Below are 26044 nucleotides of genomic sequence, written 5' to 3'. Positions count from 1 at the left end.
GGAAATGTACACAGACACACACACAGACAGGTACTTTCACTTTTATATATATATATATATATATATATATATATATATATATATATATATATATAGATTTTGTTATTGTTGTTATTTTTCAAACGATAACTACTGTTAATATTGGCGCCGCCTCGGAGCTCATTTTTTATTTACTTAGAAAGTCGCCCTTTTTAATTTGGACGTATTTAACATTTTTTATTTATTTTATTATTTTTAAAACAGTAATCTACGTACACGCGTGTTTCGAGGTTTTTTACATATATATATATATATATATATATATATATATATATATAGGCTTTACAGTCATTCATCATCCTATGAAATCTTTCTATTTTTTTCTTTGTGTGATAAACTGATGTTGTTCCATGATGTATGTTGAGGTCCTTCAATGCCTTCCTCATCACTTTGTTAATATTTTCCGGCCCATTATCTGTAAACAGCTGGGTTGGTGCCCAAATCTGAGGAGAATTTCATCCAACAACAGATGCACCACCATTTCTGGCTTATTAGGAACTGCAAAAGCCTCCAGCCAACCAATATACGATATCAATGAAAGTCACTATGTACTGGTTACCCACAAGTGTCTTTGGGCCTGAAAATATCCAATGCCAGTTTTATGAAAGGAAAAGGAGGCAGACTGCACTTCTGCATTTGAGGTTGTTGCTTCATCAGATCTCTGGTTTGGTACATTTGATACATTTCCTTCGTATTCATTCAGCTCCTTAAATAAACACCGCCAGAAATATTTCTGCTAAATTGCCTAAAACGTCTTTTCCATGACCATTATTGTCCTGGTATTATATTACCACTATTTTTTTTAAGATGTGACGGTACATATAACCTCATCAATAGTTTGGTGTCGGGTTGGGACAAGTAATACACTATTTTGTCCATCTCTATGAACTTTTTTGTTCTGCATCTTTGAATCTAAAAATTTAATTATCTTTCTCTGGTTCCCTAGTTTAATAAAAACCCAACAACGTAGGATGGTCGTGCGATACTGATGAACCCTCAAGCTTCTGATATGTTGAAAACTATTTTGACTCAAACAAAATGATTCAAATAATTGCTATCATCTATTTCTACCAGGATCCTCATTGTCTCGACTAGAGATCCACACAAACAGCGTCTTTCCTTTTCAAGTACCATCTCGTCTGCATATCACTAAGTTTATGAGATAAGAAGCAAATTTGTTTTTAACATCATTATCCTCGCTCAGATCATAGATCATTTCTTTTTACAAGGTGGTCACCACTTATCAAAGACTGGAAGGGTTATAGTGTGTACTGTACGTTAGTGTTGAGATTTGATAAAGTGTCTTAGTTAAGAGGACGCTTCATTAGGAATTTGTTTATGTTGGACTTGAAGACATCCAGGTTGTAGTTAGGTGGGAAACAGGCAGACGGAACAGAGTTACACAGGAATGCACTTCTAAGAAAGAAGCTTTGTTCATGGAATCTACATTTTGGTTTTGGCACAGATAAAGAGTGGGGAAAATTTTTGACGGGCTTCAGCAAGACGGGTGTTTTTTCATAAAAGATCTGTGAGGGGGCACCAGGGATTGGAGCTCAGACGAGCACTTGCCATGGAAGTAATGATAAAACAAAGACCGGCTCGCAACGTCTCTCCTGAGAATGGAGTATATAGGCAGAACTGGACAAAGTCAAATCGATAAAATCTGTGACACAAAATTTGTGACAAACATGTACCAATCGCATGATTGGGGCATCTGTGTACATTCTGTAATTCTTCTCAGGATCAAGATAAGCCAGTATAACCATATCTGTGAGCTTTGGTTTTAGGCTATCAAAGTAATGTCACATATTTCATCATTAGATGAACTAACTGCTCGACAATCTCAGAAATATATTTTATAAATAATCAATAATATGACGTCATACAAATCCAAGCTCTGACTTTTCTCACACAAGTTGGAGTTGGATTTTATCGATTTGACTTTGTCCAGTTCTTGCTATATACCCCATTCACTAATTTGAACCCCAGATTCTGTACTTCTCCTTAAACCCCACACTGATAGCGTTCACCCTGAGCTTGTACTTATGTAAACTGGCTAGTAGTATCCTATCTATGTGATCTAAGTGACTTTCCATAGTATCTTAGGATATTAAAATATTATCCAAATGCAGTAATTTTACCTGTCTGTACCCTGATTTCAGATCTAAGTTTAGCAAGTATTTGGCTGACCCAAGTGGGGCTGTTATTGCATCAATGACTGATAAGCTTGTTCCTTTTAGATAATGAAGGACTTGTTTTGCATGAGTTAAGTCCTTAATTGTCAGTTTTGATAAGCTTTTGGATAGCTTTGTTACAGTGTAAAATATATCAGGCATAGCAACAGTCATCAAATAAATTAGATTTCCAATAATTTCTCTGTATAATCGATCGTCTCTTAATTTAGTTTTGATCTCTATATTCTTATTTATATCAATCTCAATCGTGGTGGTTGGCAATCTCACATTCCCAACTTCATCAGGATTTTTTCAATGTACAATGATTTGTTCATTGTTATAGTTTCATTTTCACAGGTAAACTTTATACCGAGGAACTATGACAATTGTCGAAGATTGGTCATTTTAAATTTTTGTTTGACTTATTTTGTAACATCTTTTAAAGTGTTGTCTCAAAATTGTTGTGAGCAATATATCGTCAACCCAAAACACCAAAATCAAGTATTTATTACACATATTTTTGGTATGCATGCACACCTCTATGGGACACTGCCTGAATTCTTGTTCTATTAAATAATTATGGAGTGTTAAATTTTAATTGTTAAATTTTAATTGTGAGCTTTCTTTTAAACTGTACAGTGATTTATTCAGTTTCCATACAAAATTTTTATTTTTCATTTTACATTCCTCTGGAGGGAATATATATCTCAAAGTCAATCAGAGCATTTAAATAAGCATTTTTTATATCCATTTGATGTATTTTTAAATTGTATTGAGCGGTAAGTTTCAATAAAATTCTAATTCTCGTTAAAGCTTGTTTCCTTCAATGACTACAAGAAACCTTCTCTACCACCAATAGCAATGGCCAAGAACACATTGCCTAAAAGTACTTCTTTTAAACTCCTCAGTCTAATGTTTATGTGAACAAACACCTTTCTACTCATCTCCCTTCATAATGCCCCTGCAAATTATGTCCCTGATAGTATCCCCCTACTTCAAAGTGGCACTGTGTCTTGTCTGGGGTGAAAATTGAATAAAAAGATTGCCATTGGTGAAAATGCGGCAAAATATTTGATTTAAGAGGTTTAATGCATTTGATGAGGTTTCCCATACGTTCCATCATCCTAGGCATCTCTTATAACCAGACAGACTTCTGTCGCCTAAGCATTGAATCAGTTCTGCAAAAATAGTCACATACTTTTTGATAAATTCAGTGTCATTAGGATTCTCTTGTGAAGATTGAATAAGTTTGTGTAGTTTTCGTATCTTAAATAGCCCAGGAATTTCACCTGCCACAATTCAAATTTAGATCCGTCAAAGCAAAGTCGATGGCACATAACCTGTTAAGTGTTGAGACATTGACTACATTGATTCTTTGCCGATTTGATTTACTACCGCCATCTTTGTTCAACATAATGTTTCAACACTTTTCAACTACCATCCTTCTTTTCTACTTACACAATCAGAATACTCCATGGGCTATTCAATCTTTCAATTACATCTGCCTGCATCATTTCAGCTTAATCGAAGTACATCCTCACCCCATTTTTCTTAAGTACTCACAGTTTTTATCACACTTATGTTGAGATTCTCTACAACAAACAAGTCATGGTGGAAAGACTGACTTTCTATCTCTACTCTTAATCGAGCAAGCCCTTCTACAATTAATGTGGACCTATTAGCTGTTCTTAAATTTGTTATCACATAATTCAGGTTCCTGTCAAAGTGTTTTAAAAACACTGCTATTTATTACTGACAACTCTGAGCCCCTATCCACCAGACTTCTATAATTCTTTCCCTCAATTCTAATCAAAACAGAATATGATGCGCCCATGTTATCAACTATGGCATCGGTATACCCTTGTTCAGCTGGGTGGCATTGCATGAATGGAGCTCTCCTGGTTTCCCTAGATATGGTTCTTGCAGAATTTCTGTATGTTGCCCACCTCAACAAAATAGTAACACCTGATTATCTGCCTCTTTCCTTCTCTCTAGTTTTAAATCCTAGTCCCCTATTCTGTACTTGGTTTCCTCTTCTTCGTCTGTCTCCATATATTCAGGAACTGGCTAGACCCATAGCCTCAACTAGTATCTGCTACAAACCTCCATGGGATAGTGTTTATACTCGTTGTATGCATGGGGCCAGATCCTTCATTTAACTTCTTCTAAGGCTTTCTGATAAGCCACTTGAAGATCATGTGGCTCGTGTCTCATCACAAGCATCTCCACCTTCCTATCTTTGAAACCCACTATACAGAATCCCAGTACCTGTTATTTAACTAGTCTGCTTCTCTGGACTATCCCACTAAAAGTGCCTTATTCTAATCTATCCTGTGCATATAGTCAGGTACACCTTCTAACCTAGCCTGTCTCATGTTTGCTAATTCGACTTTGTTTGTTAGGGTTTGCGACAATTCCATAGTAGTTCTCTAAAGACCTCTTCAAATCAACCCATGTTAAACTTTCATTGTCTAAGATGAGTCTGGTCATGAATTGTTCGACCAGGCCCCATGTAATTAAGAGAGCTATCTGATATTTTTCCTCATCCAGTGCTCTGGTCACCCTAAAATACTGCTCTACATGGTCCACCCACCTCCTGTAGCCACCGTCTATTCTATTTTCCAACAACATTGTTTTCCTTAGAAAAGATTTCTCTCTTCTCAATCTTGTTACTGACCCCACTGCCTTTTTCAATTCTCTACATCATCCATCCACCTCCTGTAGCCACCGTCTTATCTATTTGAAAATAGCTGCTACTTCATTATAACAATTGCAAATGCTACTGATTAAAGAATAAGATAACAATACAACTCAGAATCAAATTTTTGTTAAGATGGAGAGTGTGGACTGCGATGTTGATTTGTTTTTGTATAAAAATATAAATAATTTTATTTTCTCTTTCTCATACTGCATGATATGTGTGTGCCTAGCTAGAGATGGAGAGTGAACCGGGAGGTTGGTAGAGTAAACAATGCTTGTGCGATGCTCATTCCTGGCTGACTGTAGGCCTCTCATCCTTTTCCTTTATCTATGTTTTATATATGTGACATGCTTTTTACAGATGCTCTCACCTTCGACACTTGCATGCGTCAAATAGTGAGCCATGTTATTCACTAACAGTAAGGTTAAAAAAACATTGAAAAGTTGTAATATGTGGAGAAATTGAAAAATCAGTTATGGTGGAATATATATGGATGGAAAAGGGCAACCCTCTACCATCTATAATACAGGGGATAAAAATCTGTTTAAATGTGTGTATGTATATATGTATGTCTCGCAAAAAAGTTCAAGAGGCAACGGATTTTCTTTTCGATTGTCTAGCTTTAATTTATACCTATGTCACTTTCGATGGGCACAACATCTAACACGTTACATTTTTTACACTTTCTTTTCCTCCTTCGTGGTACAGGTTTGCCTACCTGCCTGCTACCACTTTTTTGTGTTCGCAATTTTCCTTTGTTTTTTTTTTGCTCAACCAACACTTTTACACATACCTCAACTTTCTTTTCAACCTTTGCATCACCAGTCTGAGCCTGCCTGCCTACTACAACTTCATTTGTTTTGCTCAACAAACACCTACAAACACCTGGGCAAAGCTGTGTACCCAGGCTAGTTATGCAATAAAGTAGAAATTATAGATGGAGGTAAACAATGAAGCATAATCTGCTTAAGGGAACAGTGCATATTACGATGATCAACTACTAACATATCTAGTATAGTATTAACACGACATAGAAACCATTTATAAATAATGTTAATATATATATATATTAACATGTTTATGTATACATTTAGGAATAAGTAATAAAAAGTGTCTAGAAACAAAATAGTTCTGCAAATTCATACTAAGATTGTCTGCCAGGGCCATAGTGCTATTGTAAGAGTTCTAAGTAAATTCAATTCTAAGTTTGAAGTTTCAATCCTCAGTGAGATTTAAAATAGAATTAAAAATTACTTAGGAATTTTTACCCAGTCATCACTAACAATCCAAGGGCATGCTAATCTCATATACTAAATAAAGGTTTCGATTCAGAATTATGTAAAGATTTCTTAGTTCAAGGGAAAGATTCGACAAAAAACACCTGAATAAGATGGAAGGTAAAAAAACATTATGAAAAAGATGAGAACATTATTCTGAAGAATCCAAATAATATAATTAATCTAACTTCACCCACAAAATAAAAAAACCGTGATTATTTTTAGTTAAATTAAAAAAATAATAAATAAAACTATACTCATTTTTTTTTAAATTCATTACCAATAAATGTTTGGGATATTTTTATAAAAGTCAACATAATACAATTTTACCACATGAAATGTATTTTTAAAAATTCATTTTATATTTCCAGAATTAACAACAATGGAAAGAAATTCATTAATGGATAAGAAGTACTTTTCTGCATTGATGATTTAAAAAGGATTAAAATAATTATAAATTTCTTCCTTAAATGTTTTTATGTTGAAATTTATTAGCGTGCCTATCATCATACACTTCATTGGATTTTTACTGTTTGTGGAATCAGATGCAAGCAAACATGCGAGACAAACCTCATTCTTGTGAAATATGTGGTTCTTCTTTTGCATGGAAATCAAATTTGTTTAGTCATATGAAAACACATACGGTAGAGAAACCATATTCTTGTGAAGTATGTGGTTCTTCTTTTGCATGGAAGTCAAATTTGTTGAGTCATATGAAAACACATACGGGGGATAAACCACATTCTTGTGAAGTATGTGGTTCTTCTTTTGCACAGAAGGTACATATGTTGCGTCATATGAAAACACATACGGGAGAGAAATCACATTCTTGTGAAGTATGTGGTTCTTCTTTTGCGCAGAAGTCAAATTTGTTGAGTCATATGAAAACACATACGGGGGATAAACCACATTCTTGTGAAATATGTGGTTTTTCTTTTGCACAGAAGGCACATATGTTGCGTCATATGAAAACACATACGGGAGAGAAACCACATTGTTGTGAAGTATGTGGTTATTCTTTTGCATGGAAGTCAAATTTGCTGACTCATATAAAAACACATACGGGTGATAAACCACATTCTTGTGAAATATGTGGTTTTTCTTTTGCACAGAAGGCACATATGTTGCGTCATATGAAAACACATACGGGAGAGAAACCACATTCTTGTGATGTATGTGGTTCTTCTTTTGCACGGATGTCACATTTGTCGAGTCATATGAAAACACATACGGGAGAGAAACCACATTCTTGTGAAGTTTGTGGTTCTTCTTTTGCGCAGAAGTCACATTTGTGGCGTCATATGAAAACGCATACAGGAGAGAAACCATATTCTTGTGAACTATGTGGTTATTCTTTTGCACAGAAGTCAAGTTTGTTGGATCATATGAAAATACATACAGGAGATAAACCACATTCTTGTGAAGTATGTGGTTCTTCTTTTGCACGGAAGTCACATTTGTTGAGTCATATGAAAACACATACAGGAGAGAAACCACATTCTTGTGAAGTATGTGGTTCTTCTTTTGCATGGAAGTCAACTTTATCACGTCATATGCTAACACATACTGGAGAAAAATCATTTTATTGAGTCATATGAACACACATACGAGGCGTCCCTAATGGTGCTGGCCTTAAGAGCTGGGAGGGAGAAAATAACAAAATAGCAATGACTTATGTACGACATAAAGATAAGAAGATATCGATCATTCCAGTCATTATAGGAGACACTGGGCTAATAAAAAAGAATTTCATAAACTATCTTGTGATTAGACGTTGTGAACCAAGTGCAAGAGAAATTCAATAAATTGTTTTTAAAGATCCATCCGTTGGGGTAACTTAATTAATGGGAGAATGTTTGACATCTAGCAGAATGCCCTATCCCATCAAAAACATAAATGAAATTAAAACAGACAAACCCCATAATTCTGGTATATGTCGTTCTTTTGTGTGGAATTCTCCTTTATTTCCTCATATGAAAACACATACAGGAGAGAAAATATATTCTGGTTTAATATTTGTTTTTTTTTGTATCAAAGTCAGATTGGTTGCATCATCAGATTGGTTGCAACAAACATATACAGGAAACAGTAATACCAGTTATTATAGATGCCACAGGGCTTATGAAGAAGAACTTGAAGTCCTACCTAACTAATATTCCTGGTGAATCAAGTCCAAAAGAGATCTAGACAATAGCACTTAAGGGAAAAACGAGGATACTAAAAAGAGCTTTCGGTTGTTTTTAATAAGAAGCAATGAAATGTTGGCAGCTCGTTTAGCTGCACCATACTCAGCCTTACAATCTTCAAAGGAAGAAAATTAACAAAAGAGAGACAATGCAGATTCTGCCACATGGAATTGGAAAGTGTGGGTCATCTGATATCGAGTTGGAATTTTCTTTTAAAAGATGGCTACTACACAGCAAGACATGGTGAAGTATGTAAGTACCTCCACTGGACCATCTGTAAAAAGTAAACATCCAGTGTAGCAGCAAGTTCTGGGAACATTAACCTTAAAGAACAGTTGGAAATGATATATATATACCATACATTACAACTATGTAATCCCTATAGCCACCTACATTGAAAATGCTGCTGTCAAACGTTACATAGTTATATGGAATAAGTCAGAGTGACAACCTTGGTTGAAGTGAGTGTCATTAATGATGGACATCTGAACAGAGCTGAAAGAGAGAAGCAGACCAAATATCAATGTCTCATGCATGATATTTAAAGAAACTGGAATCTTAGGGAGATATCCATCATACCAGTTATAGGTGCCACAAGGCTTATGAAGAAGAACCTGAAGTCCTACCTAGCTAATCTTCCTGGTGAACAAAGTGCAAAATAGACTCAGACAATTTCACTTAAGGGAAGAGCGAGGATACTAAAAAGAGCTCTTGGTTGGTTTCAATAGAAAGCGGGGCAATGTTGGTGGCTGGTTTGGCTGCCCCATACCCAGTGTTACGATCTTCAAAGGAAGAAAAATTTAAAAAACGAGACAAACCATATGCTTGCGAAGTGTGTGGTTCTTTTGCATGGAAGTCAAATTTGTTGAGTCATATGAAAACACATGCGAGAGACAAAGCACATTCACGTGTTGTATGTGGTTGTGCTTTTGCACTGAAGTCAACTTTGATAAATCATATGAAAACATACGGGAGAAAATTTCTTTACTAACTCAGTGTTTGAGAGATAAAGAACTTAAATGGAACATTCGAATATCTATGTGTCTCATATAGAGTTCAAGTGTTAGCCGCAGATTGTGGGCCTCATGATTTCTGAGAACTTTTATTTAAAAAAAGGGACAAATCATGTTCTTGTAAAGTATGTGGCTGTTCTTTTGCAGATAAGTCATATTGGAGACTGACCAACCATTTTGCACATGTCTTTCTTAAAAACATTACAGAATCAGAAAACAAATTTGCTACAAAATCACACAAAATAGTAGTTTAAAATGCTCCAACTTGCATTTAAGAAAATTGGAAAAAGTGCTCAAACAAAAGTGGGACAAGTCTTTTTTGGATGTATTATTATTATTATATGAAAAAGGGATACTTTATAGATTGACTTCAAAGAGAATGTCTTCACTATGATAAGGACAGAGTTATAATGACTGCTCACAACCAAAGTTTGATTACCAATGCTTCTAAGTAGATAGAAAGGAAACTGGAATCGTTGGAAAATTTCTATTTCAGTAATTATAGGAGATAATAAAATTAGACAAACGAATTTTAAAAACTGGTGAACCAAGTGCAAAAGAGATTCAAACCAGAGAGAAACCACATTCTTGTGAAGTATGTGGTTCTTCTTTTGAACAAATGTCAACTTCCTTGAGTCATATGAAACACATGTGAGAAACAATATTTGATGATTTTTCAAAATCAATACCTCAAAATTGTATTCAGCATCACAAAACAAGAACCAGCAGAACAACGTCTATCATTTTTCACAAGACTTTCTTACAAATATGACAAAATCAGAAAAAAATAAATCTGCTTCAAAAATCACACAAAATAGTAGTTCAAAAATACTCCACAACTTGCATTTCAGAAAATTGGAAAAAGTCTTTTCTTGATTGTTTATAAATTTATAAATAAATAAGAATAAGAAGAATTATTATTATTATTATTATTATTATTATTATTATTATTATTATAAGTCTTTACTTGATTGATAATAATAATAATAATAATTATTATTATTGTTGTTGTTGTTGTTGTTGTTATAAGGAATGTTTTGTAGACTGGCTTTAAAGAGGATGTCTTCACTATGATCAGGATAGAATTCTAATGACTGCTCACTATCAAAATTGGATTATCAATGCTTCTAAGTAGATAGAAAAGAAGCTGGAATTTTAGGGAAATCTCTATTCCAGTAATCATAGGAGCAAATAAAATTACTTAAAAGAATTTAACAAAGTACCTGATAAATATATCTGGTGAACCAAGTGCAAGATAGACGGTTTGAATCTTAGACCTTCCAACTCCCAAACTCTCACTCTGTTGTCAAAATTCTCAACTCTCAAACTCACACTCTGTTGTCAAAATGTCCAAATCCAAAACACATTTCAAGTTTATTTGCACCTCTTCTTACTCGTCTTCTTTTTACGTCTGTTTTTATTCACCTTTTTTTCATTTGCATAGAAATGCAACAGTCTGCATCGCTCTAGTGATCGCCTATGATAAAACCAACTTGGTAACTTATTTAGTGTTTTTTTCTGTTTTTGTTACAAGACCAAACTTTTCATACAAAGTAAAATAAGAAAAACTAATTTTTGTAATGTATGTGGCTGATCCTTTGATTATGTTGATAATTTTCATTAAGAAAATAAAAAAGTTTTTATTCTCAAGTAAATATTTAAAAGGAAAGAACACAACTTTTATGCCAAAGTAACTATTTTAGTCTTTTTCTTTTTTGATACAAGACCTTTTGAAGCATTCACACATGCTAGCCAAGTAAGTTTCGATATTTCCTACAAAGTAAAATAAGAAAAACAAAAAAGCCATATTTTTGTAATGTATGTGGCTCTTCTCTAAAAAGAGAAAAGAATATAATTATTTGATTGTATTTATAATTTTATTTAAAGTTTATGTGTTTAAAATGAAAGAACACAACTTTTTCCAAAGGACTTCAGGTTCTTCTTCATAAACCTTGTGGCCCCTATAACTGGTATGATTGATATCTCCCTAAGATTCAAGTTTCTTTTAATATCCTACATCAGACATCTTAACAGGTTTTTACTTCTAAAATAGTTTTTTCGCTTGTAAAAAAAAGGTAAAATCCCTTGAGAGTGTACGGTGGTTATATGAGAAAATAAAGCTGTGTACGCATTAGAAATGTTTCTTTTCTGTGCCGTATGTTATACATTCGTACATTAGTGGTCATTTCGAGTTGAAATTTGATTTACTGCACCCATCTGAACTAGAGAAAATCATGATTTAAATGTGTTTTTTTTTTTTTGCTTGAACTTTGTGCTTTTCGGATTTTGTTATGTTTTATTTTCTTGGTGGGTATTTGGGGGGGTTGTCAGAGATTATAGTTATAGGTAAAAACATTAGAAACACTTCAAACAGTGGGAAACGCACTTTAATCATAAAAAATAACGGTAACATAAGTGCAGAAGCACCAAAATTGTTTTTGTTTTGTTTTGTCTGTTTGTTAAATCCGGCTAAATAATAATAATAAAAATCCAAAATAATCCGAAAACTGCAAAGTTCAAGAAAAATTGAAATTTTTATTTGTTACGTTTGAATAAAAAAATATTATTAAATCAAAAACAGTCGTGTTCTCGTCGAGTATTTTATTATTATTATTATTATTTAAGAAAATAAAAGGTACACATTTTTGTTTACAAGTGCTAATCTGGACTTGCACCAATTTTGTTGTTAATAATAACCTATAACTATAATCTCTGCCCCCCCCCAAAAAAAACCGGCAAAAAAAAAAATTCCACCAAGAAAATAAAACATAACCAAATAATCCGAAAAGCGCAAAGCTCAAGAAAAAAATTCGTTTTCCGGTATGCTCGATCTGACTTTTTGATCACCTGTTTTGTCGGCCTATTAAATATTTATCGGTAGTTATTTAGACGAGACATACACATTTAAATCATGATACGGCGCAGAAAAGAAACAGCTTTATTTTCTCATATAACCACCATACGCTTTTAGTGGATATTACCAAAAAACCTATTTGATATTTTTTTTTCGGAGAACTTCGTTCCATAACGGATACATACAATTTAACATTTTTTCGATATTTTCATTTTTTAATGTCTTGGTTAAACTGTACAAGTACCCAAACTATTTTTTATGTAAAAAATACCTTCAAAATATTTTTTAATATTTCAGGAACATTACGATAAGCAGTATTCATTTAATATTTTCACAAAAAATAATATTAAAAATATTCGATGTGGTTTCAATGATAAAAATCATCACAAAAAAGAAAGTTTACATGGTTTAATGACCGCTTTTCTCTCAGAAAATATTCACATTCATTTGAAGCCACGTGTGACATTCTGTTCATAAAAGTCAGTAATCTTAAACTTTATGCTATTCTCACGAGATCCTCATTTAACTAAGCCTGCATAATGAACACTCGTTACAAGAAAACATTTGCGTTTGAACGATTTGAATTTATATTCCTAACACGTAAATAAATGTTATTTCATCTTAATACAATGATTTTGAGTTCTTTGTCAAATGTCGTTATTTTCCAGAGTTATTTCAATATTTTTATTTTATGTATATGAGGATGTACCTTGGTGAAAACCTATTAATTGGTGATCTCGTTAAATTTACCTTTAATGGTCCTGCAGATACTCTACTACTTTCGACTTCAAGAGATTCCCGCACCTGCAACCTCGGTCGTAAAAATTGATAGACCCCGATTATGAATAGGTAAACACGGAGTCACACCCTTACAAGTTAGTAACTCTTCAGTCAGTTCCTGTCACGTAGTTATGGGTTGTTTTTTTTTACAGCAGAAAAACACGTTTTTATGAGAGCGCGTTGAAGGCGGCCATATTGGATTTAAAAAGAAATTGTTTGAATTTTATAAATGACAAAGGGAGATAACTCCAGTTAAAGCGCCGACACCCTTCCCCATCTCTAAATACTAACTTTTCTTCCAAAAATCGAATATTTTGCTCGGTATCATAATAAATTGTTTTTTCGCTGTAAAAAAATATTTGATGAAATTAAGTGAATTTTTTTTCGTCCCATAACGGATACATACAATTTAAACTTTTTTTTCGATATTTTCATTTTTTAATGTCTTGACTAAACTGTACAAGTACCTAAGCTTTTTTATATCAATATCTTAACACTTTACTTTATTAATTATCTTTGAAATTTATTTAAATTTAGCTGAATTTGTCAGTTTCTGAAGCCGCTGTAAAAACATTTTTCATTATAACTTTTTTTTCACATGTAATTTTTACAAATTTAATCATTAAAACATGAAAAAAAAATCAGAAATCTATCAAAAAAAATACGATAATAAATAAATCTGTTTCTATAAAATAAAAACAAAATACGATGAAGCGGCTTTCAAAACTATGTTCACTTATCAGTTTCCGCCATTAACGAATTAAAGAAATAATAAAGATGAAATTTGTAATCTGTTCTCTCTCATGTAAATATTAAAATGTTAAATAAAATAAAACTAATTTTATCCGTGATATTCACCAAATAGATCGGCTCTATTTCGAAATAATTTGTTTTATTTTTCCTCTTCAATTTTGTTTTCTGCGAACTTGCTCTTCTGTTCGTCATCTTGAATGTTAAGTTGAACTTGTAAAGTCAATCACATTTGAAAAATCGTTTCCTTTATAAAAACAGATAAAGTTAATCGAAAGCAGATTATAAAACAAAAACGTAAGTATTACTACATGGCGCACGTATGTGTATTTTTTATTTTCATCTTTTTTTCATCGGATTATTATCGAATGGTCACTAATCTATCAGATTTTGTTTTCAATACTGACTTAAACATAAAAAAAAGGTCATTACGTAATTCTTTATGTTATCAGTGGTGGCCAATTCTGTATGTGCTTTCACGTACAGAATTGATAATATTTTTCAGTAAAATTTTAGAAAAAGCATGAACTCTAACGTAGAAAACAAAATATTTTTTATTGTAGATTATTTTCTTTGTATAATCAGCTATAATGGCGTTAGTCGCTTGATTACGCTCACAGACCGAATAGTTCTCTTTGGCGAAGAGAACTTACATTTTTAAAAAAATATTTTTTAGTTTCCATAAGTAAATAGTAAATATCACAACGCATCATTGTATTTTTTTACGTAATTTCGGTTCTTGCATTCGTGTGCGCACGAGCGTAAAGTGACTTGTCACATTGCGGAGGACTTTTAGTGGGCTTTTATAATAAGAAAGTTTTTAAATGTGGTTCATTTTTATGTGTTATGTAGTTGTTAATGCTTTTTAATTGATCAAAAGAAATTATGTTTTCATGAGCGGTTTACAAAAACATAATTTTCCACTTTTTATGTAAGTTTATCGAGCAGAGTGTACTGATTAACATTTCACAAAACTTCTGTGTTTACATTGGCGGTGCAGAATGGGGCGGAGTCGGTGCTGCAACAATAACAAAACATACTTTTGATTTAAAAAAAATAAAAAAACAAACAAAAAAATGCCCGCTTTACTTGGTGACCATAAAGTGGGTGTTCATTTTACATTAAATTTATAATGAAAACTGATCCCTCATTTTTGAAAAAGTAAATTTTTCATATCATGAAAACTATTTCTCTGTGCAACTTTTAAAGTATATATTCGTTTTCAGCATCCTTGAAAATCTTTTAAAAGTAATCAGTGTAAAGCTTTTTTTGGTGGGGGAATAATCTTGATGTGGACCAAAACAATTTATTGATTTTTTACTAAAAAAATATTTGATACATTTTTCACTGATTCAAAAGTTTAAAGTAAAAGAAGAATGCTCGATGCATGTATAGAAGTGGTACACCCCCTGTCTATTTTTCTATTGTCATTTTTTTTTTAATTTTCAACGGATTATTTTTTTTTTAATTTTCAACGGATTATTTTTTTTTTAATTTTCAAAGGATTATAATTATTTTTGAATGTTCAACGGATTATTATTTTTAACAATTTTCACCGGATTATTATTTTTTTTAATTTATAACGGATTATTTTTTTTATCTAATGGTCACTAATCAACCAGATGATCAATTTTTACCATTTTTTTTTTCGGTGTGTTCTATTTCTAATACAAAGTTCTGGTAAATCGAGCCTCCATTTTGGAAACATCGACTTTTTCAGTCAAATTTCGCGATCTAACTCCCCCCTTTTTTTTTTTTTAGCTTTTTTGACATTTAGTTTTTTGTTTTCTCATTTCTTTAATTAAATTTTTGTATTTATTAGTTTTGCAGTTATTGTTAATTTTTGTATTTATCAGTTTTGCAGTTATTGTTAATTTTTGTATTTATCAGTTTTGCAGTTATTGTTAATTTTTGTATTTATCAGTTTTGCAGTTATTGTTAATTTTTGTATTTATCAGTTTTGCAGTTATCAGATTTTCTGTTCGTTTGTTTAAAGAATGCTGATAATTAAAGAAACTTATTATTATGTATTTTTAAGTTCACCCAAAAACACATTCAACAAACCTCAAAAGTAACTTTGATTAAATTAAAAAAAATAATCTAGATTCTTAAACAAATTACAATATTACGCGTCTGAATTTTTTTAGATGAGGAATGATTCTTTGTATTATTTAGATTATTAAGACTACAGTTTTCATCTTGAGTGTTATTTATTGTGCAAACATTGTAAAAATAACACTTAAGATGAGAACAATAGTCTAAATAATCCAAATGATACAACAATGCTATGGACTATGTGCATTGGTATGCCTTTGTTTCATTCGACGGGAATCACATAAGCAGTGCACCCCCGTTTCCTTGGATGAGATTCTTGCAGAATCTCTGTATATGACGCACCTCACCACAACAGTAACATTTCATTTTCTACCTGCCTTTTTCCTTCTCTCTAGTTTGAAATACTAGTCCCCTATTCCCTATTTAGTTTCCTCTTTTAACTCTGTCCCCATATCTTTAATGACTGTCTGGACCCATAGCCTCAACTGGAATCAGCCGTATCATGTGAAAAACCTCCATGGGCTCGTTTTCATACTGCTGGCTTTCAGCGAGCCAGGTCTTCTATTTAACTTTTGCTAGGGCTTTCTAATAAGCTATTGAAGATCCTGTGGCTCGTGTCTAATCACAACCATCTTCAGCTCCCTGTCCCTGACTAGTCTGCTTCTCTGCTCTATCCACCTATACTGTATCCCTTCTAACCTAGCCTGTCTTACGTTTGCTAATTCAACAATATGCTTGTTAGTGTTTGTGACAATTCCATTGTAGTCCTCTAGGGATTTCTCACATTTGATCCATGTTACACTTTCATTGTTTAACATGAGATTAGCAATTGTCTGACTGAGTCTTTTGTTGTTTATTTTATGAAGAAGATTCCCCTCTTATCGATCTTGTTACTGACTGCCTTTTTCAATAGTGAAGTCCTCTGCACAAAATTTGGAAATCGTTGCTGCTTCATTATAACAATAGCAAATGCTACTGACGAAAGAACAATATAGCAATACAACTTAAAATCATTTTTTAGACACAGAAATATAGAAAAAATGATAAGCTTCAAAAAGTTTTGAGCATATATTTCTGTTTTTTTTTTGTTATCTTATGTGCGTCATATGTGTAAATATATATAGATAGATATAGATATGTATATATATGTACACACACACGCACATATATATATGTACACACATATATATATATATATATATATATATATATATATATATATATATATATATAGAGAGAGAGAGAGAGAGAGAGAGAGAGAGAGGGAGAGAGCAGAAACACAAGGGTAAAAAATCAAATGTCATTTATCTTATGGGTTTTTTGTTTTCCTAAAATTCACGGGATCCTTCTTTATCATGTGTTTGCAGTTTCTCGAGGCTCCATTATTCTTTGTTAGAATAACTGGTAAAAAAATGGTACCAAACAAAATGTATGTATTGTAGCGCAGTTTTTGTTTATTTATGGCATCATATTTGCACACCCAGCTAGAGCTGAAGAGTGTTGAGCAGAAGGTGGGAAGATGGAGCCCTTGCAACGTTGATTGCCGACTCACTGTAGGCCTCTTTCATCTTTTGCCTTTTACGTTGAGCTATATATCTGACCTGCTTTTTGCAGTTGCACCCACTTCTGACAGCTGAAATAAACTCTTGTCTCTTTTACTTTCCAATGTATGTGATGCCATGTGGGGTTAATACCATTAAAAAATTCTCATAATACTGCAATAATGATATATAATATCTTTACATATGTAACCAGTAACCCTAAATATAAATTATACAATTAGTCACCCCAATCTATGGTACTAAGCATATGTAGTATAGTATTTTACATGATATGCCAATCATTAATTATAAATAATAGATTTTATATATATATATATATATATATATATATATATATATATATATATATATATATGTGTGTGTGTGTGTGTGTGTGTGTGTGTGTGTAGTGAAAAGTGTCTATATATCTATATATACAGTGCCGCCAAAAAAAAAGTCCACACTCGACATTTTTTTAAAAACTGCGAATTTAAGCTAAATTGAATGTAATAGTTTAAACAACCTTATACATTATTTGATTCATTTTATTCCTCTATAATTTTACAATGGTACCAAACAAAATTTATACAAATGGTACCAAACAAAATTTATACAAATGGTACCAAACAAAATGAAAGAACAACACTTCTGACAGCTGCATATGTCAAATAGTTGGCATTTCATCTCTGATGATGTCAATTCTGACAAACTGACCTCATCATTCAGTGCGTTTGTTACCAGCTGCCATGTGTGAGTTTGCATATGTGCACCTTCAATACGTGACACCAAGGAAATAAACTCTTGTCTCTTTTACTTTCCAAGGTATGTGATGCCATGTGGGGTTAATACCATTAAAAACCTCTCATAATACTACAATAATAATATATAATATCTTTACATATGTAACCAAATTTAAATATGTAACGAGTAACGCTAAATAAAAATTATACAATTAGTCACCCCAATCTATGGTACTATGCATACATAGTATAGTATTTTACATGATATTGTAATCATTAATTATAAATAATACATTATATATATATATATAGTAAAAAGTGTCTATACATCTTTATATAAAGTGGCGCCAAAAAGAAAGTCCGCACTCGTCATTTTTTCAAAAACTGCGAATTTAAGCTAAATTAAATGTAACAGTTTAAACAACGATATACATCATTTGATTCCTTTTATTTCTCTATAATTTTACCTGTTCATATTTGACTTTTAATTTAATTATCCTAGTGTTCACATCAATAAAAATAATAATAACGTAAAATCGAGGAGGCAAAAACTGCAGCAACAAATAAGCTTAAAATATTTACAAAGCAGCTCTAATTGTTATACAACGTAATATTTACTACACATGCATCGACTTGTGATTAGAAAACGGTATGAGTGACTGTGCAAAAGCACTAAAAAACTGGCCATCCTAGTGTTATATCTTACAGGAAAAACAATGCTATCCAGATTCATAGTTTAAGAAACAGATTTTAAACCGCTTCCCAAATCCAGTAAATATGTAATCGTGTTAAAAAGTGTTCATTTTCTATAGTTAAGAACAGATTGAAGAAATTTTATTTGCGAAGCTGTGTTGCAAAACACAAGCCAATGATTTCTGAACAGAAAGCGCCCTCTGGACTTCATAAGATGTAATGAAAATATGAGTTCATATTGGTCGAAAGTAATTTTTAATAATGAAAACAAGTTCAATAGGCTAGACAGAGATGGCAAGCTGTATGTCAAAGAAATAACTGGGAATTTTATCCTAGGTGCACAGTTTCAACACTACAAAGTTGTAGAGGTTCAGTTTTGATGAGGGGCGTTAATCAATTCGCCTTAATTAATTTGTCTGAACATTTTCTAAATATACTTTAATTTGATTAAGCGTTTTCTAAAATACTTTAATTTGATCAAGCATTTTCTAAAAATGCTTTATTAAGAATTCGATAATCTTCATGCAGAATAGTGCTCCCATTCACACAACTGATAATGTCAAGAGTTTCCTTGAAGTGCATGATATTTCGTAATCAGATTGGCCTGCACAATCCCAAGACCTCAATCCTATCGAAAACGTATGGCATTACATCAGGCAACAGCTAAACAATGATAAATTTTAAAATCTGAAAGAATTTTGAACAAAACGTAAAGTGGGATGCCATTTAAGGAGAGTATTGCCGTAGATTCAAAGAATACCCAAATTTTTTCAGGCTGTCAAATTGCAGAATACCTATGCTACTAAATATTAACTCGTCCATTATGTTTCTGTTGTACTTGTGTTAGGTTAACATTCTAAATTTATATTAAAATACAATTTGCCATTGTGCGGAGTTTCTTTTTGCCTTCTCGAATCAAATGAGATGTTGGTTGTTTAAAAAGTTGCTTAGACAGTTACATTCTAATAAATGCAGACTTTATTTTTAGTACCTCTCTCTCTCTCTCTCTCTCTCTATATATATATATATATATATATATATATATATTATAAACTTGAACAATCTAGTATATATATGTATATATATAAACTTGTACAATCTAGAAGGAAAATAGTTTCAAAGATTTCTGATAGGAACCGTCGTTCTATGTTTAAAGTACTTTGTAAAATTCAGTTGTAATACTAATTCCTGAACGTCGCAGTTTCTATCCTCAGTGAGATTTAAAATAGAATTAGAAATTATGTCGCACATGTACTCAGTAATCGCTAACAACATGAGAAGGCATGCTCTACTCAAATACTAAATAAAGGCTTCCATTCAGAATTCTGTACAGATTTCTCAATTCAAGAGAAAGGTTCCAACTGAATACGATCGGAGGTAACAGTAACGTTGTGTAAATGACACACAAGATAAGAACAGTTTTTTCTGAAGAATCCAAATAATCAATCCTCATCTTAAAATGAAGAAACAAAAAGATTTTTAGTAAAATATTTGGAGAAAAATACAGTAATTTTGTAAACGTCATTCATAATAAATGTTTTTGATATTTTTAATAAAAAATCAACAAAATAAATTAATTTTTTACAACATGAAGTGTATTTTGTAATTTCATTTTATATTTCCAGAATTTACAACAATGAAAAGAAATACCTTAATTGATGAGAACGACCTTTCTTCGTTAGTTAATTAAAATTTTCAAAATAAATATAAATTTCTTCATATGGATTTTGTAAAGTTTTAATATATAAGCCTGCCTATCATCATACACGCCATTGCACATACATTTTGTGGAATCATGCAAGCAAACATAGTGGATAAACCACATTCTTGCGAAGTATGCGGTTCTTCTTTTGCATGGAATTCAACTTTGTTGCGTCATATAAAAACACATACAGGGGACAAACCACATTCTTGTGAAGTGTGTGGTTCTTCTTTTGCAGAGAAGTCAAATTTGTTACGTCATATTAAAACACATACAGGAGAGAAACCACATTCTTGTGAAGTATGTGGTTCTTCTTTTGCATGGAAGTCAAATTTGCTGAGTCATATGAAAACACATACGGGAGAGAAACCACATTCTTGTGAAGTCTGTGGTTCTTCTTTTACACGAAAGTCAAATTTGTTGAATCATATGAGAATACATACGGGAGAAAGACCACATTCTTGTGAAGTATGTGGTTCTTCTTTTACAGAGAAGTCAACTTTGCTGCGTCATATGAAAACACATACGGGAGACAAACCACATTCTTGCAAAGTATGTGGTTCTTCTTTTGCACAGAAGTCACATTTGTTGAGTCATATGAAAACACATACAGGAGACAAACCATATTCTTGTGAAGTATGTGGTTTTTCTTTTGCATGGAAGTCAAATTTATTGAGTCATGTGAAAACACATACAGGAGAGAAACCACATTCTTGTGAAGTATGTGATTCTTCTTTTTCACAGAAATCAAATTTGTTGAATCATATGAGAACACATACGAGAGAAAGACCACATTCTTGTGAAGTATGTGGTTCTTCTTTTACAGAGAAATCAACTTTGCTGCGTCATATGAAAACACATACAGGAGAGAAACCACATTCTTGCGAAATATGCAGTTCTTCTTTTACACAGAAGCCACATTTGTTGAATCATATGAAAACACATACAGGAGACAAACCACATTATTGTGAAATATGCGGTTCTTGTTTTGCATGGAAATCAAATTTATTGAGTCATATTAAGACACATACGGGAGAGAAACCACATTCTTGTGAGGTATGTGGTTTTTTCTTTGCACGGAAGTCAAATTTGTTGCGTCATATGAAAACACACACAGACGGCAAACTACATTCTTTTGGAAATATGTGATTTTTCTTTTGCATCGAAATCACATTTGTTGCGTCATTCAAAAACAAATGGAGGAGAAACTACATACATGTAAATTTTTGATCAAAATAACACAAAAAAGTTGTTAAAAATATTCCATCACATAAAATTGGAAAAATAGGCCAACCAATATCGTGAAAATTATTTTTTCGAGTTATTCGTCAAGTAAGGAAGGCCTCCACTATGATCAGAACATAATCATAATAACTGCTAACGATCAAAGTTTATGACCAATATTTCGAAGATGAGTGATGTAAGCAATGACAAGTGTAGATTGACCTACATGGAAATAGTGATTGAATGATTTGAAATTGAGCTGTCAGGGTCTGCTAGAGTACGGCTACTATAAAATTGAATATAATGAAATGTGTAAATATCTCTACATGATGATCTGTAAAATGTTGAATATTGAATGCTGCAGCAAGTCCTGGGAACAACAGTTGGACATTAGGGCAGGTCGATTTGGAACTTTTTTCAGAAAATCAACATGGCACTAGTGATGATCGTTGGGATTTGATGTGATAAGAACATATACCAAAAATTAGATTCCCATCTTGAACAGAAAATTTTAAAATCGTGTAGAAAATGCTGAAATATCCTTCATTTTCATAGCATTTTTCACAACGCTGTAAATTTCACTATTTTTATAAAATATTTAATTACAATTGATATATTTATATGAAGTACATTGAAAGAAAACTTAATACATGAATTATAATTTTAATTATGAATCACAACTTGCAAAATATCTCAACTTTTACTGCATTGATTAAACAAAAATTGTAAAAAAGCTAGTTAGCAACTAAGTTTTTTTAATTTCACAATTCTAAAAGATATGTGGAGATGTATTACACAATATAACAACTTGATACAAGTTACAGAACCATGTATTTTAATTTTTATTAGAGGCAATAATATAAACTTATAATAGAACTAAATTGTTCTGTACAATTTCCTTTTGAGGAAAATGAACGATGACTGTAATAATGTGTCTGTCTTGCTTCCTGCCTATATACAACGTTTTGAGAAAAATCAATCAAATTTGACCAGTGTGTGGCTTCAAAATTGATAGCAGTAATCTTTTTCATTTTTTTTTGAGTTGTTCAAAAATAACAATTATTTGAAAACACTTATTTTTTTTATATTTTTGCGATGTAATATGAATAAAACTAACTATTGTTTGGGTAAATTAAGCAAACTAATAAAATTTAATGGGTATTTATTTACCTAATGGACAAAATTGTTTGAATTCATCTGAGTTTATCATCGATATTATATTTTCCGGAAGTAGTTCAAAAGCACTATATTTTGAACAGTTTAAAACAGTAATTTGGATTTCAGTTAACTGTTTTGGTCTCTGAATCATATTAAAATATACTGTTGTTGGTTAAAAAATATTGTTGGTTTTGATCTGCATACACTTAAACTATGATAAATTTGACCAAAATGTTTAATAATCTTACACAAGTGTTCATATAATGATAATATCTTACACAATTGTTCATATATATGTTCATATAACGCTTAGTTTTTGCTCACTTGTTTTGCATCTTCCAGCGATCAAGGTCTTTATTTTATGGACGATTTAATTATTGCTATTGACTTGCCGTGATCTCCTGGTTGTTGAGGCCTGATCCTCATTTTGAATAAATTTAACAAACAAAAATTACTTTAAATAAACTTACTAAAATTACACGTGTAGTAAAACACAATGAAGATTTGCTGATTAAAAGAAGATGCTTAAAAAATAGTAATATTTTTAATAAGATTTTTACAGTGTAGGAAAATAATGAAAATGCGAGATCAAAAGCGTGTTTGCATTATCGACGCTTTAAACAACATTCTTATGTAATTAAGTTCGGGCAAAAAATGGTGGAATAAAGATGGGGACATAGTTTTGAAAGCTGATTTATCATTTTTTTTTAGGTTTCCGACTACATTTTGATTGGATTTGAAAGATTTGAGACTAAACTTAATTTCCAAAAGGGAAAAAGTATTTGTACACGTGAGAAAAAGACTTGGTTCATTAAACTTAATGATCTTACACAATCTTTTCATATAACACATATTTTTTGCTCACTTGCGTTTGCATCTTCAAGCGATCAAGGTCTTTGTTTTATGGTCGATTTTATTATCGTTATTGACTTGCCATGATCTGTTCGTGTTTATTGAAGCCTGACCCTCACTTTAAATAAACTTAACAAACAAAAATCACTTTAAATAAACTTAACAAACAAAAATCACTAATGACGAAAATTAATTTCCAAAAGGATAAAAAATATTTGTATACCTGAAAAAAAGTTATCAGAAATGTTTTCATGACAAACCAATTCAGCTAAATTTGAAGTTAAATAAATTCATTGAAAAAATCCTTTGAAAGATAAATATTAGTTTTCAATGATAATCAGTAAAGTCTTAAGATATTGAATTAAATAAAAACACTTTGTGTGTACAAAAAACTGGCTTAATTAGCTCCCAAAAGCAAGAGATTGTCGCTTTACAGAATGTCAACAAAACTGAAGTCTCTGAAGATGGATGACATTAAAACTCAAAATCTAAGACAGTCTAAACGTTGTTTGAAAATGATGGCAGGTAGTTAAAGGGAGGTAGGGGTGCTAGTTATCTTTATTCCAGCCGTACATTTATATCGTGAACGTTTGTATGATTTTTACCATTTTTTTATTTAATTATTATTTTTTATTTAATTATTTTTCTGTTAAAAATGTTATTGCTTTTAAATTAAAATATTTTGATTTTATTTTTATAGATTATATTAAAGTTATGTTATGGCGAAAGTTTCACATTCATGCAAGCAAAGAAAATATTAGAATCGTACATATAAATATTATGCAAAACCTGTAATTTAAAAAAGTAGAAATATTTGTCCATGGCAGACCTGATTTTATGTCTGTTAGTGTATATTTCTTATAGCCTTTTCTTTATCAAGACGTAAATCCTCATTTGCTGTGATGTGTCCTAGTAATGATGAAGATGTTAGTCACACATTAATTTGTTTTGCATTCACTTGCATTCCACATTCGCGACATCTCTACAACAGATTGCTGAGTTTCATATCATTATCCATCAATGTTTCTTCTGTGGTTTTACCCTTTCCCATTGCCAGGGGATCCTCTGCTTTATTGACAACCCCTTTCAAGTCAGCCACATTGTTATATAGCACTGAAATATCAATGGAGCCAAAGCAATACCAAATGGTAACATCTTCCAATGAAACCAACCATATAAAGTAGCAAATGCTGTCAAGCTACTACTAGCTTCATCAAATTTTAGATGCCAAAACCCAGCTAAAGAATCGAGAAAACTCACGGCCACCAAGAGTAAGAAGAAGGTCTGTTAACTGAAAAATGTCTGCAGGCAATATAGGTAAGATTTGTCAGACTGTCAGTACTATATGAGGGTCATTTGCAAAATAGTAATAAAACATTTTTAAAAAGAAAAAGGAGCACAGTTCGATTAATACTGAAACTGAACTTTATTCAATATCAAATATAAATATTATCTATGGAAGATTAAGTAATTTTAAAGCAATATACAATTTAATACTGATTAAACTGAATTATGAATTTAGGGAATAAACAATTAAAGAAACATTAAACACAAATATTTTTTGGCCTTTGCAAAATGATCACAGTGTAGTATCTGTTTTGATGCTACTCCTTACCTTTTCTGTCCTCGGTCGGTGGGGGGAATCTTTCATGACCAAGATTATTTTTGTTCGTATCCAGAGTGCCCCTTATTGTGAAGCTGAATTTTGTCCACAAGATTATATGTTGAAATATTTAAATAACTATTACTTTAAATACAGAAATTATATTTAAAGTTTTGGTTTTCTGTTCTTCTATGTCCATTTTCCCCCATGTTTTTCATCAAAATATTTATCATGTAAGTTGTCTCACAGGCCATCATCAGTGATCGCTCACTGGCAGTAACCTGTGGTGTTCCCTGGAAACCAAGTGACAACAAGTCTCCCCAGATTTCCAGTGTTCTCTACCTCGTGGCCACTTGTGCAGATGAGTGCATGTTATCGCAACAGCCGTTGTCAATGATTTTTCGTTGGCATCGGCCAAGTGTTTCCTGCGGTTTGGGTGATAAAATGCCTCCCCAAGGTATCAGATTTGAACTGCACACTTCCAGTGGAGATTTGAGTGGCACCAGTCGATGTCATCTACACCAGTTTTTTTTATTATTATTACTATTATTATTATGATAATAATAAGGTTTCTTGTGCAGTGTACGCACGTGTATTTGAAATATTATTTCCAAGTTAAATTAAATTTTGGGTTCGCATTACTGTACACATAGATTCGAAAAAGTTATCAAAAAACAAATATATAACAAATAAATGTTATCA

The sequence above is a fragment of the Euprymna scolopes genome, chromosome 46 (genome assembly GCF_053919585.1).
Source record: "Euprymna scolopes isolate OS-2025 chromosome 46, ASM5391958v1, whole genome shotgun sequence".
Lineage (NCBI taxonomy): Eukaryota > Metazoa > Mollusca > Cephalopoda > Sepiida > Sepiolidae > Euprymna > Euprymna scolopes.
This window is presented reverse-complemented; position numbering follows the sequence as displayed.